The sequence below is a fragment of the Cuculus canorus genome, chromosome 24 (genome assembly GCF_017976375.1).
Source record: "Cuculus canorus isolate bCucCan1 chromosome 24, bCucCan1.pri, whole genome shotgun sequence".
Taxonomy (NCBI): Eukaryota; Metazoa; Chordata; class Aves; order Cuculiformes; family Cuculidae; genus Cuculus; species Cuculus canorus.
Genome location: NC_071424.1, coordinates 979,991 through 992,521, shown reverse-complemented (window position 1 = coordinate 992,521; position 12,531 = coordinate 979,991). Strand labels below are relative to the sequence as shown.

Genomic DNA, 12,531 nt, shown 5'->3' with positions numbered 1-12,531 from the left:
CTGCCAGTGAGCTGGGGATAGAGTTAAATAATTTTAAGTCAAATTGGATGTAAAGAACAATCCTTGGTTTTGTGGACTGTTCGAGAGAGTTGAGTTGAGGTTTTCAGGTTCAAGACCAATGAAATGGTTAGGATGAGGGGAGATAGTTGGGATCGTAGGGAGAAATGTTTTGCTGTTCAGGTGGGGAGGCCCTGGCCCAGGGTGCCCAGAGCAGTGGTGCTACCCCATCCCTGGAGGGGTTCCAGGCCAGGTTGGATGGGGCTTGGAGCCCCTGAGCCAGTGGGAGGTGCCCCTGCCCATGGCAGGGGTGGTATTGGATGGGCTTTGAGGTCCCTTCCAACCCAGACAATTCCATGGTTCTGTGATTCAATTACAAGAGGTGATGACAAGGGGAGGCGAAGCTTTCACACTCGCCTTCATGAGCTTTTCCTCTGCAATCAACAGCCTTTCTGCTTTGCCATCTATGTCCCAGCAGGGACAGTAAACACACAACCTGTTCTTTGTAGGCATCATACGAGCAAGGACAACTGTTCATCGGCAATGTGCGCTAAGTCATCATTGGCTGGTTGTCACAAAAGCACAGATCAATCAACATGGGTACCTGTCGCTTCCTCTGTGCGTTGTCCACACACGGGAGGTTACGGTGCACAGTGAAGCTGCGCTTTCAAAACCCCGTGGTCGCAGTTTAAGCTGATTTCCCTCCAAGCCCTGGTTCCTGGGAGCACAGCGGGATTGGCAGTGGTGGGACAGGCGTTTCCCTGTGCCAGCAGAGGGAGCCCCGGGCCCGGGATGGGTGATGGTGGGTGTCTGGGTGTTCAACACTGATGTTGCGTGACTAAAAACATTGTGTTCTGACAGAATCACAGGCTCATTTGGGTTGGAAAAGACCTGGAAGATTGAGTAAAACCCTCAATCCAGCACTGCCAAATCCACCGCTGAACTGTGTCCTGAAGTGCCACATCCACATGGCTTTTAAATTCCTCCAGGGGTGGGGATGCAGCCTCTGCCAATGCCTGACAACCCTTGCAGGGAAGAAATTGTTCTTAATATCCAGCCTAAAGTTCCCCTGGCACAACTTGAGGCCATTTCTTCTCATCCTGTCCCTTGTTGCTTGAGAGAAGAGACCAGCACCCATCTTGTTACAATCTCCTTTCTGGTAGAACAGTATTTAGGATGACAATGCTTCTGGGATCCTGAGGCACACAGTTTTCCTCAGGACTGACTATGGCAAAACCCTTGTACTTGTGACTTTGTTGAGCGGGTAATTTTAGTGCAGTGTGTCCTTGTCCCTGCTCAGCAGCGTGCTCTGCAGTAACGATGTGATGCTCTCCGAGGCACTTGCTCGGTACCAGGGGACAGGAGAGCAGGTTCCATTGTCCCTAGAAGCAGCACGGGGTGGTTGATGTGTTCGTTTTCAGAGGCTGCTTGGGGCACTTGGTGAGATACTGTCTCTGGAGCACCTCCCATACGAGGACAGGCTGAGAGAGTTGGGGTTGTTCAGCCTGGGGAAGAGAAGGCTCCAGGGAGACCTTAGAGCAGCTTCCAGTACCTGAAGGGGCTACAAGAAAGCTGGGGAGGGGCTGTTCACAAAGGCTTGTGGGGATACGACAGGGTGCGATGGCTATAAACTGGAGAGGGGCAGATTTAGCCTAGACATAGGGAAGAATTTTTCCACTATGACAGTGGTGAGGCACAGGTTGCTCAGGGACGCTGTGGCTGCCCCATCCCTGGAGGTGTTTGAGGCCAGGTTGGATGAGGCTTTGAGCAGCTTGGTCCAATGGAAGGTGTCCCTGCCCATGGCAGGGAGTTGGAACTGGATGGGCTTTAAGATCCCTTCCAACACAAATTATTCTATGATCCTCTGTTGCCCAACACAAATGCCTGTGTACTCATTAACAGCCGTAAGCTGCTGGCTGGCTGCAGATTCTGCTTCTCTACCTGCTCTGTTGATTTTATTCCATAGCGTCCTAAAATGAGCTTGTTTAACATAGGTGTGTGTGGTGTTGGATACCGCTGCTGACAATGCTGCTCCAGGCTTCTGGAACGCAGTGGTTTAATAGTGCAGCTTATGGCATTCCTCTCTTTTCTCTTTAAACATAGCAACCAATTAACCTTGACAGGTATTTCTGCCTCACCGCTGTGGTATCTGCAGTTATGTTCTGCGGTCTTGGCATGGATTCTTTATCCGGAGCAGCTCTAGAGATACCTTCAGGTACTGCCACTCCATTTCAGCTTTAGGATTAATAAGCAGTTAGCAGGTATGGTACCTTTTTTATACTTATTTTGTAGTAAACACTGCTTAGTTGATTTAAGAAATTATGATCTTTAAGGTCTCTTCCTACCCAAACCGTACTGTGATTCTATGAAGGCATCTATGAAGCCTTTTTCAAGAGCTGCTCTTCTCCACTGCCACCAGACTTTGACCATCCTGAGCATACACAGTCTTGGGCTGCTTCTCCCCTCAGTGTTGCTCTTTGTGTATTTAGAGCTCCTGTATTTGGAGCCTGACTGCCCAGTCCCGTAGGCAGAAGCTCTGCCTGCAAAAATCAACAGTTCCCGTTGTCTTTTTAGTACTATTTATAGGGAATTAATATGAGAAAGAAATGATTTGTTTTCACGTTTAGTGGCTGTGCATCTGAGAAGCGGACATGCACAGGGTTTTGTAACTACAGAGAGCGCTGCCAAAACAGGGGAATAAGATTCCCTTGGCAAAGAACGCTAGCTGTCAAGTTTTAATCTAAGAGAATTTTGCCTCGGGAATATCCTGTTTGTGTTTCTTTTGGTAGTATTTGGTTATAGGATGAAAATAAAGTTTAAAGGTGGAATTCCAGATCACTCTGTTCTCTGCAGTACAGCTTGTTTTGCCCCTACAGTTGGCCTTGGAAGGGTAAGTAACTGGGGAAAAGTTGACTTAAAGAGCTCCTGTTCTGTTCTTGCTCATCTTGCATGTTGAAAGAAACCTGGGAAAACTATGGAAATAGGAGAGATTCCTCAGCAAATTCCCTGTATATTTAAAATATATTTTCAGTTCTACTTTTGGTGCAGCAAACCACAAAGTGAACAGAGTTTTCTTTGTGTCTTTCGCCGGTATTTGGGATCTATGGACCATGCAATCTGATAAATTGAGTAGAGAAAGTTATCACTAATAACCGGAACGCCTCTGGGGTTGGTACAAATGCTAGCATGGGGCTGCAGGCTGAGGATAACATTGAGCTCTGAAAAGTATCTGTCCATCGTGCATTGATTGAAAAGCACTAAACCTCCATAACGTGTGATATGTCAGACGAGTTTGATTTGGGAGTGCTACTTGTTAGTTCATAACCACATCTTGGGCTAACACACATCCCTGGCTTCAGAGTTCTATATAGACCAGGAAATGGGTTTGTGTGCTTTGGGTTTCCTTCCTCTTTACATAGATACAGGTCAAATTGAAGCTGTTATCCCACTGCAGGCAGGCATTGGAACGCACTTCCCTCCCTGAATGAAAAAGACGTGTAAGGGATGACTCCTTTGTGAAGTCAATGCTGAATTAAAGTCTCTAGGTCAAATCCAGCTCTTGGAATTAAACATCAGTTGCGGTTTGGTCTCCCCTGTGTGCATGGTTTTGATAGACAACCAATTAAAAACAATCTTGCACAAAGTCAAAGCCATTTCCTATTCTGTCTCTTATTTCATTTACCCTTCCGAATGATAAGTTTGGGGTTGTATTCCAGGGTTTGCTCTATATTCGCTTGCAAATTCTGTAGCTTGAAGAGAGATTGGTATTTTATTTGAATAATCTCTTGTCTTTCAGGTTAAATAATGCTTGTGTTTTGAGTAGATAAGATAGCAGTTGCAGCAGCAATGAATTTCCTGTTGTCTCACTATCTCTTTTCCTTGAGCATTTCTAACTAAGCCGTTACCCTTGCTGGGAGGGTTTAATTAGCATTATTAATTAGCGGCTTCCTTGAACAGTGGGGTCTGGTAGCTTTGCTCATTACAAACAGTTTTGAACATTTGTGATGAATTGGAGTGGTTTATGTTGGAGAACTTCTCTTCCTCTTGCAAGATAAATTTAAGACTGATATTTTAAAAGACATTGGCTCTTTCTGCTAAGCCAAACACATTGGCTTCTTTCTTAGCTAAATGCTTCTATGACTGTTTTCTTAAGAGGACATTACTGTAGTCTGTCCCAAAGTGCACGCTATGCTTCTGCTTTGATTCCTGAGAAATTAATGAAGGGAAGGAATAGTTTGGGTATAGTCTTATTTATTATACAGAGCCATCATTTCTTTTCCCCTAAACTGGCTTTTCTTTAAGTTTATGTCACTGTTGATGATTATCTGGCATTCAAAACTGTTCTTCCCATTCCCAGAAACACTTCAGTGCGTTAGCTTTAAACTAGTAAGTGACGTATTTCTCAAAGGCAAACTAAGTCTCCCATTTGGCTATAAATATGTAATGGGTATAAACTGGAGAGGGGCAGGTTTAGACTAGACATAAGGAGGACTTTCTTCACAATGAGAGTGGTGAGGCCTTGGCACAAGTTGCCCAGGGAAGCTGTGTCTGGGGGTGTTCCAGGCCAGGTTGGATGGGGCTTGGAGCCCCTGAGCCAGTGGGAGATGTCCCTGCCCATGGCAGGGGGTTGGAACTGGGTGGGCTTTAAGGTCCCTTCCAACCCAAACTATTCTATGATTTGGAAGTGACTCTGTGGTTCTTTCAGCCTTATTCCCATTCAACTGGGTTTGCACCCTTAAATGTGTAACAGAATCATAGAATACCATTAATACCACTAAAATGACTTAAAACATTTTCCCCATTTCCTTCTTTTGTTGAGCAAGGGTGACAAAAGGCAAAAGAAAAGATCCTTGAGTGCAAATCCTTGTTCTCACCCTTGCATCTCCATCTGTGGCCATGGCACTTTAGGACATGGTTTAGCCGGCATGGTGGGGTTGGGCTGAGGGTTGGACTGGATGAACTTAGAGGTCTTTTCCAGCTTTAGTGATTCCGTGATGCCCTGACTTTGTCACTGTCACTGCCTCACACTGTCACTTCTCCAGGTATAACTTTACGTGGCTGTCCCTGGAAAGAAAGCAACTGAGCTCAGTGTGCCCGACGAGTGCAGCGTGGGAAGCAGGCAGCCGGGAATTATTCTCTTTGCCCATTCAGTCCTTTTAGTTCAAGCCCGACAAGAAAGAGACCGGTTCTCTGATCTGATGGTAGAACACTGATCTGATGGTAGTAATTAAAATAAACAAAAATTCCCAAGACTTTAAATGCTTGCAGGCGTTGCTGACACCAAAACAAATAACCGAGCTTTTAACGTAAACCTGGTCTGTCTGGCAGCCTTGGCAGAATAGCTGCTGGCATAACAGCCTTTAAAAACAAAATAAAGCCGCCACCACCTCCTTTTCCTTGCTGGTACTGCAACTTTTCTCCAAACTTAGTTTGATCTCCAGGCTTTTCTCTGAAGGACGTGGACCTACAATAATTGAGGGGTAGGAAATGCCATCTCCAGGCATGTGTTGCATCTTCTTCAGGGGGCTTTGCTTGCATAGCAGGTTAAAATCTCGAGGTAAGGTGAAGTTTGTCCTGGTATGTAGTGAGCCTGGATAACAAACTTGGACTCGACCTGCTGCTAATTACAGCACATTCCTCATTGGAATATATCTGAAGTTACCTTGACAAAAAAAAAAAAAAAGAGAGAAAGCAAGTTGAAACTGATGCCTTGTGTTCTTGGGAAACGTCTCCATCTAAGTGAGGAGCAGGCTTGATGTCAGACCCCCGCAACCGTGCCCTTTTGCTGTGGCTGAAGAGACAAGCGAGAATCATAGAATCATGGAATGGTTTGGGTTGGAAAAGACCTCAAAGCCCACCCAGTCCCACCCCCTGCCATGGGCAGGGCCACCTCCCACTGGCTCAGGGGCTCCAAGCCCCATCCAACCTGGCCTGGAACCCCTCCTGCTGAACTGATGGAGCGGTGAACGATCCACTGGGGCCCTTTGAGCCACTCTGCTGCAGAGAGGGCTCAGTAACTCTGGTAATTCGGGGGGCAAAGCTGGCTCATCTTTGCCAGCTCTCATGCAGGCTTCTGCAAGAGCAAATTTTCCCTTCAGAAGGGGTTTCTCTGATCTGTAGAAAAAGGGGATTAGGACGGGTAATAGATCATCTTCTGCAGTTGATCCCATTCTGACAGCGTTCATTATATCAGATTTGAGCACTCTACCATATGGAAAAGGGGGAACTCCATCAAGACCACTGCTGGGGGAAGTCATCAGTGATGGTTGTGTGTCTTGACCCCGGGCAATTCTTCCATTCTCCCATTGTTAAACGAGTGATTTGTTGAATGCCAGTGACCCCTTAGTAAGAGTCCTGAGCTGCCAGGGCTGGGAGTGACACAGAATTGTCAGTAATTATATCTGGTAGGGTTCACCGGGGTATGGTTTTTAACATTCAGGTCAAAGTCATCCCTAGGATTTAAGATAGTGAGGCTGATCAGGAGGGGAATTAATCGCAAAGTTATCAATGCACACTCATTATTGATGTTTTTGATTTTGTTTGGCAACAGCAGAAGCCAAGGAGACGATTCTGGTTGGTTTTCGGAATGCCTCCTTCCTGATTCCTGGCACTGGAATCAAAATTCTAGAGAAGTGTGAAACAAGAAGAAAAAGAGCTTTTAGAGAGATTAAAGGGAGAGAAGGGCAAGACCTGTGAAGACCCAGAAACCTGGGAGATAGTAAGCAATTAGGCATTTTTGCCCTCTTCTGTCATTATGAGATTTGAATGGAAAACTCTTTTGTTATTTCTTCGATGATACATTTGTTTCTTTTTAAAAATTAATTAAATAGTAGAATCAAGGTTTGTCCAGTGGAAAAGGACCTGGGGGTGCTGGGTGACAGCAGCTGAACATGAGCCAGCAGTGGCCCAGGTGGCCAAGAAAGCCACCAGCATCCTGGCTTGGATCAGCCATGGGGTCCCAGCAGGAGCAGGGAAGGGATCGACCCCTGTGCTCGGTGCTGGTGAGGCTGCACCTCGAATCCTGGGTTCAGTTTTGGGCTGGGAAGGGTCTGGAGCCCAGGGGTTCTGGGAGAAGTTGGGGGACCTGGGGCTGTTTGGTCTGGAGAAGAGGAGGCTGAGGGGAGACCTCATTGCTTTCTGCAGCTCCTGGAGGTTGTGGTGAGGTGGGTGCTGGGCTCTGCTCCCAAGCGGCAAGGGATGGGATGAGAGGAAACAGCCTCCAGTTGTGCCAGGGAAGGTTTAGATTGGATATTAGGAACAATTTCTTTACTGAAAGAGTTATCAAGCCCTGGCAGAGGCTGCCCGGGGCAGGGCTGGAGTCCCCATCCCTGGAGGGGTTCAGAAACCATGGCTGTGGCACTTTGGGACATGGTTGAGGCATCACAGTGAGGTTGAGCTGATGATTAGACTGGATGAGCTTAGACGTCTTTTCCATCTCTCATGATTATATGATTCTATACGGTTCTCTAAATCCTACAGGATCACTTTTGTGTTTCTTTGCAGACGGGTCTATGGCCTCATTCTTTGCCATCCCTTGTATCTCAGGGTTCATCATCCAGCAAAGATACAGCTTATCTAACAGCTGCTTCCAACCAGTGCTTTGGAGAGGAGCACAGCTTGGGTGGATTTCTTCTGCAATCACTTCCCGTCGGTACAATACAAATATTTCAGAATAAACATGCTGGGAAATACTTGTACTGCATGCTATAAACAGGGTGTGTTGTTTACCTGAAGCAAATATCTGCCCATCAATTGGATAAAAAATGGTCAAGAAAAGGGAAATTTTAATCTCGTGAAGTTTCGTAGATAATTATTCTTGATCAACTGGTTTGACAAGAAAATTCTTTTTCAGCAAATATGGCTAGGGTGGTTTCCATAGATATTTTATAATTATTTTCTGTTTCAGGCTTCCTGGTTCATCCAATAATGAAGAATTGTGGCGTTTCTCTGCCTTCTTTCTTACTGCTGCTGGGCAAATACCCCTGGAAATCTCTTCATTGAGGCAGCACCCACAACAATGTGGAGATCTTCACCAGTAAAAGGTGCAGTAAAAGGGGGCCATAAAGATGATGTGAGGGCTGAAGCACCTCCTGCACCAGGCCAGGCTGGGAGAGTTGGGGTTGCTCAGCCTGGAGAAGAGAAGGCTCCTGGGAGACCTTAGAGCAGCTTCCAGTGCTGAAAGGGGCTCCAGGAAAGCTGGGGAGGGGCTTTGGATCAGGGAGGGCAGGGAGAGGATGAGGGGAACGGCTTTCAGCTGAAAGAGGGGAGATTTGGACAAGATCATAGGAAGAAAGGTTCTCCTGTGAGGGTGGGGAGGCCCTGGCCCAGGTTGCCCAGAGCAGTGGTGCTGCCCCATCCCTGGAGGGGTTCCAGGCCAGGTTGGATGGGGCTTGGAGCCCCTGATCCAGTGGGAGGTGTCCCTGCCCATGGAGGGGGTGAGACTGGATGGGGATTGAGGTCCTTTCCAACCCAAACCATTCCATGATTCTATGATCTGCAGGAGTGTGCAAGTCTGTGCTGGAGCCAGAGAATTCCTCTGAAGGAACTGACTCCAAGTTCTTCAACTAAACTCTCAGCAAAGCTGAGAGCTGTCACACAGCAGCGGGACTCGCTGGTGCAGAAGTGAAGGACATCGACTGGAGGAGTTGTGGCTGTGTGAGAGAAGCAGGGATGGGAAGAAAAAAATGAAGTGGGGCAGAAAAACCGAAGGCACAAGTCAGGACGAGAGTTGGGACACCTCCAGTGTGACATTGGCATTAGGTAATGTGCTGTGGCATTAGATACTGCTGGGAGAAGGGGTCTGGCTTTACAATCAAAGAAGGCAATTCCCATTGTTCAAGCCCTGCTTTATTCAAGGAACTGCGACTTTTTTTGTGCTTTTTCAAATAAGTAGCTTTTTATTAAAGAGATGAGATGGCTTCCAACTGGAACAAACAGCGAGACCTGCTTTTTCATCTAGTTGCCCTTGTTCAAGAGGGACTGGTATTAGTAAGTTATAGTTCAGTCAAGGTCACCAGCCTCTTGCATACCAGGGCCCCCGGTTTCCTCTGTTCCTTACCTCCTGGCCCAGGGGCCCGTGGCCAGCGCGCCGCTCTGAAGCTGGCCTGGGAAATCGGCTGGATGGCTCATTGGGTGCATCATTTGCAAGTGGCTGAGCAAACGCCTTGCAAGGAACAGCTTGGAGACTGAATGGGAGCTGACAGTTTCCTTGGCACCCGAACCAGAAAGAAATCCATTGCTTTGTCTCTAGCTTAGCAGGACTAAAGGGCGGCAGGGCGGAGACGAAGTTGCAGGTACCAAATGTGCAGGCTGGGCATGAGCTCGATCCATAGGCAGCTTTCTCTGAACAGATTTGAATCAAAATATAGGCTGTTTCACAAGGAAGACTATCAAATCCTGTGCCCTGAGCTGGAAATTGTAAACCAACACCAGAGTTTTCTGCTTTGCCCCATGGCAAAGTGACTGTGGGCTGCAGTGAAATAAAATTTACCCCCTTGGGGGTAAGAGTGGGAAGGAAGTGGGCAGGATGCGAGTAACTCCCTAATGCTCTGGTGAGGAAAGCTTGAGCTATGTCAGGGGACAGTGGGACCTCTCCTAACCTGGCATTTGCCAGGCTCTTGCTGAAGGCACTGGCCAGGGAATTCTTTCCCGCTTCATTTGTAGGATTGAGGTGGGGGAGAAGTGATGGACTGGGGGAAGAGAGGCAGAGTGGATCAGAGAGGTGCTGGGGGTTGTAGAATAAGATGATGCAAAGTGATCCTTACGGTTAGAGTGGCTCAAGCGGGGCCTGGCTGTCCCTGGGGTGCAGAGGGTCGGAGCTGGCTGTGGGCAGTGGCCGGGGGGGACACGGCTGTGCAATGCGGAGGATTAAAGTTCACAGTAGCCAGAGGTTCAGAGAGCTGGAGCCTGTGCCTGGAGTTCGTGGTTGCTGTCAGGGAGGGGACAAACCAGAGCTGTGCTTCCTTTGTATGCAGGGGGAATTGGGGGTTTACCTGCACACCAGAGGTGACAGCGAATAAAAATGTGAAGCGACAGCAGAGTGGGGAGAGGATTCAGCAGAGCCGTTGTTTAGTTCCTCTCTGGCATCCCCTTAGTGAAGCTGTTTGGATTTTGTGGTGCTGTTAACCTCCTTCGTAGCAAGGACATCCCTCCTTGCCAGGTTCTGCCGTGTCCCGGCAGGGCACGACCACGGCGTGCGTGGTGGGCAGCTCGAAACTCTGGCTACGTCCCGAAAGGCAGGGAAGGCAACGGCGTGCGTGATGCTGTGTACGGGGAAAGGAGGTTGGCGAGAAGAGGCAGAGGTTAAGAACGCAGCCCAGGAAACAGCAGGGGGAACACTAAAATGTTTGTCCTGCACTGTGTAAATATAGCAGATATGCCCAGATTTCAAACCCGGTATACACAGAGTTTCAGGGACAGCTGCTTTCCTTCTGCATCGCCTGCAGGGACAGTAACGTTCCTGCTAAGCGGCAAACAGTGGGAGCCGTTCCAGTATCAATAAGGATTTTGATGAGGTAGCAAGTTTGTTTGCTTGGCTGCAAAGGCCTCGGAACCCAGTGAGTGGTACACGGTGACCCCGTCTCCCTATCAGACAAGGAAATCTCGCACCAATCCAGCCCTTCGAATAGCAGACAGGCTTTGCAGCCTCTCAAAAGCCATGAGACTGTTAAAGTCCCAAGAGTTTCATTTAAAAAAAAAGAAAATTAATTGCTTTCTGGTTTTGGCAGTTTATGGCCGCTCATGTTTTAAAGCTCTTCACTACAAAAAGATGAGGAAATGGATCTTTTAAACAGAAATAACGAGGTCCATCGCACAGCATCCGTGACTGCAAATGTTTTGAGACTGAATAGCAGGAAACTTAAGTGAAACTGAGGGAGCTAAAAATCGTACAAAGCTGGCACAGTGCTGATGCCACGTCCTCCCTGTGATCCTACGCAGATGAAAGCATCTGTTTGCACCGGTGCTTGGGGCTGGCAGCGCTCAGCCAGGAGATAGCAAACCTGTGGGGTTTTGGCTGTTGGAGAGGGAGCAGGGGATGCTCTTCTGTCTTCAGTTGTGGGCACCTCACTGCCCCGCGCTGCTCCAGCCAGAGGCAATGCCCTTCCCAAGGAACTCCTACTGCCATTGAAAATGCCATTTCAGCAGTTTCCCTGCCCCAGATTCTCCCTCCTCAATCATTATTGACCGTGGCAGGTTTTTGCACTCATGAGAGCTCACCTGGTACCCCGCTTCCATCCCTTGATCTTCCTCCAGTTGGTATCTTGGAGGACCCCCCCTCCTAGCGCTGCTGAGCTCCCGAAGCCCCTGGACGTTCCTCTCTGGGTGGTTTGAAGAGATACCCCTGCTTTTCTGGGTACCCATCCACTGTGTCCCAGGGCTCGTGAGGGAGTTGAAATGCTCATTTTTGGCACCCCACATTCTGACGGTTTTAGCCCGGTGGCTTCTCCTGAAATGCTTGAGACAAAAATACATTTCCTGTTTAGAAAGAGAGAGGAGATAAGCCCTGAAGTGCAGCCGCCTGCGCTGGCTACCTCGAACACAAACAGCCTGCGCAGCCGGGTGCTGCTCTTGTTTGTTCTGTTGGCTTTTTCTCTTTGAAGGTGCATTAGACAGAATTGTACAAAGTCCATCTCCTGACAGTACCATTCCTGACTGCCATGAGAGGTTTCAGACTGTTGGTTTATCAGGAAAGATCCTTTGAAAAGGGAGAATTCCCACCTTTGTTCTGGAGGCACCAGCACCAAGAACCACCAGAGAATGTTTCTACGTTGGGTTTCTCTAACACCCTTCCACCCGAGTGCTCTGTAAACAGTAACTCCGAACCTCCCTGGGTGCGGTGCTGAGGACAGGAATCTTTTCTGGGCTTGCAGGGAGCGTAAAGGTTTGTGTCGTGAGTCAGCAGACAGCCTGCAGTCAAGTTCAGGACTTGCACTTTCTGTCATTAAGCATAAAAAAATCATCTTAAAGCTACCTTTAGCCAACCTGAGGCTGTTGTGGATTCCAGAGTAAATCAGAGCATCCATGAAATCTCTCTGTGCAGCAGGATTATGATCTGGAGAGGAGATCAAGATTGTGAATTCCCTCTGTGTCGCTGCAGCAGAAAGGTCTGAGCACACTCTGTGCCCAGAGTAAAGCTGAGACACTCTCCTGCTCTGTGACTCCTTGTTTTAATAGAACACAGAACGGTTGGTTGGAAGGGACCTTCAGTCTCGGACTGTTGGCTTATCAGGTAGGTGAGGTTTAGATAAGACCAGGGCAAATCTATGCTACGATCTAATCGAGCATGAGCAGCTGAGATGGCAGTTGACTCTGTTTCCTCCTTTTGATGAATTAATCTAGATTGCAGATTCCCACAAAGGCTTAATCTTCTGATGTTCTCAACCTTCTAGTCCCACTTCAGCAAAATTATTAGTTCCATTTATAAACCCAGGACTGGATCTACTGAAACCAGTATATAAACCACATCAGGCTCTTATTGCCGTGTTATATCTTCTAAATATTCAGAGTTGCTGATCCCACAGAAGATCTCATGGG

At 47.9% G+C, this 12,531-nt stretch overlaps 1 protein-coding gene across 12 annotated transcripts in view; it reads left to right on the top strand.

The window, feature by feature from the left end:
• The first annotated feature begins 1,865 nt into the window (after nucleotides 1-1,865).
• SLC45A3 (solute carrier family 45 member 3) overlaps nucleotides 1,866-12,531 on the top strand; it is a 46,020-nt gene continuing 35,354 nt past the window's right edge. The window contains exons 1-7 of one of the 12 annotated variants that reach the window (XM_054087616.1): nucleotides 1,866-1,991; nucleotides 2,121-2,258; nucleotides 2,787-2,887; nucleotides 6,551-6,715; nucleotides 7,501-7,648; nucleotides 7,904-8,039; nucleotides 8,498-8,757. The gene's annotated coding sequence lies outside the window, so the exon portion shown is untranslated. The other 11 variants (XM_054087615.1, XM_054087618.1, XM_054087622.1 and 8 more) reach the window with 11 other exon arrangements.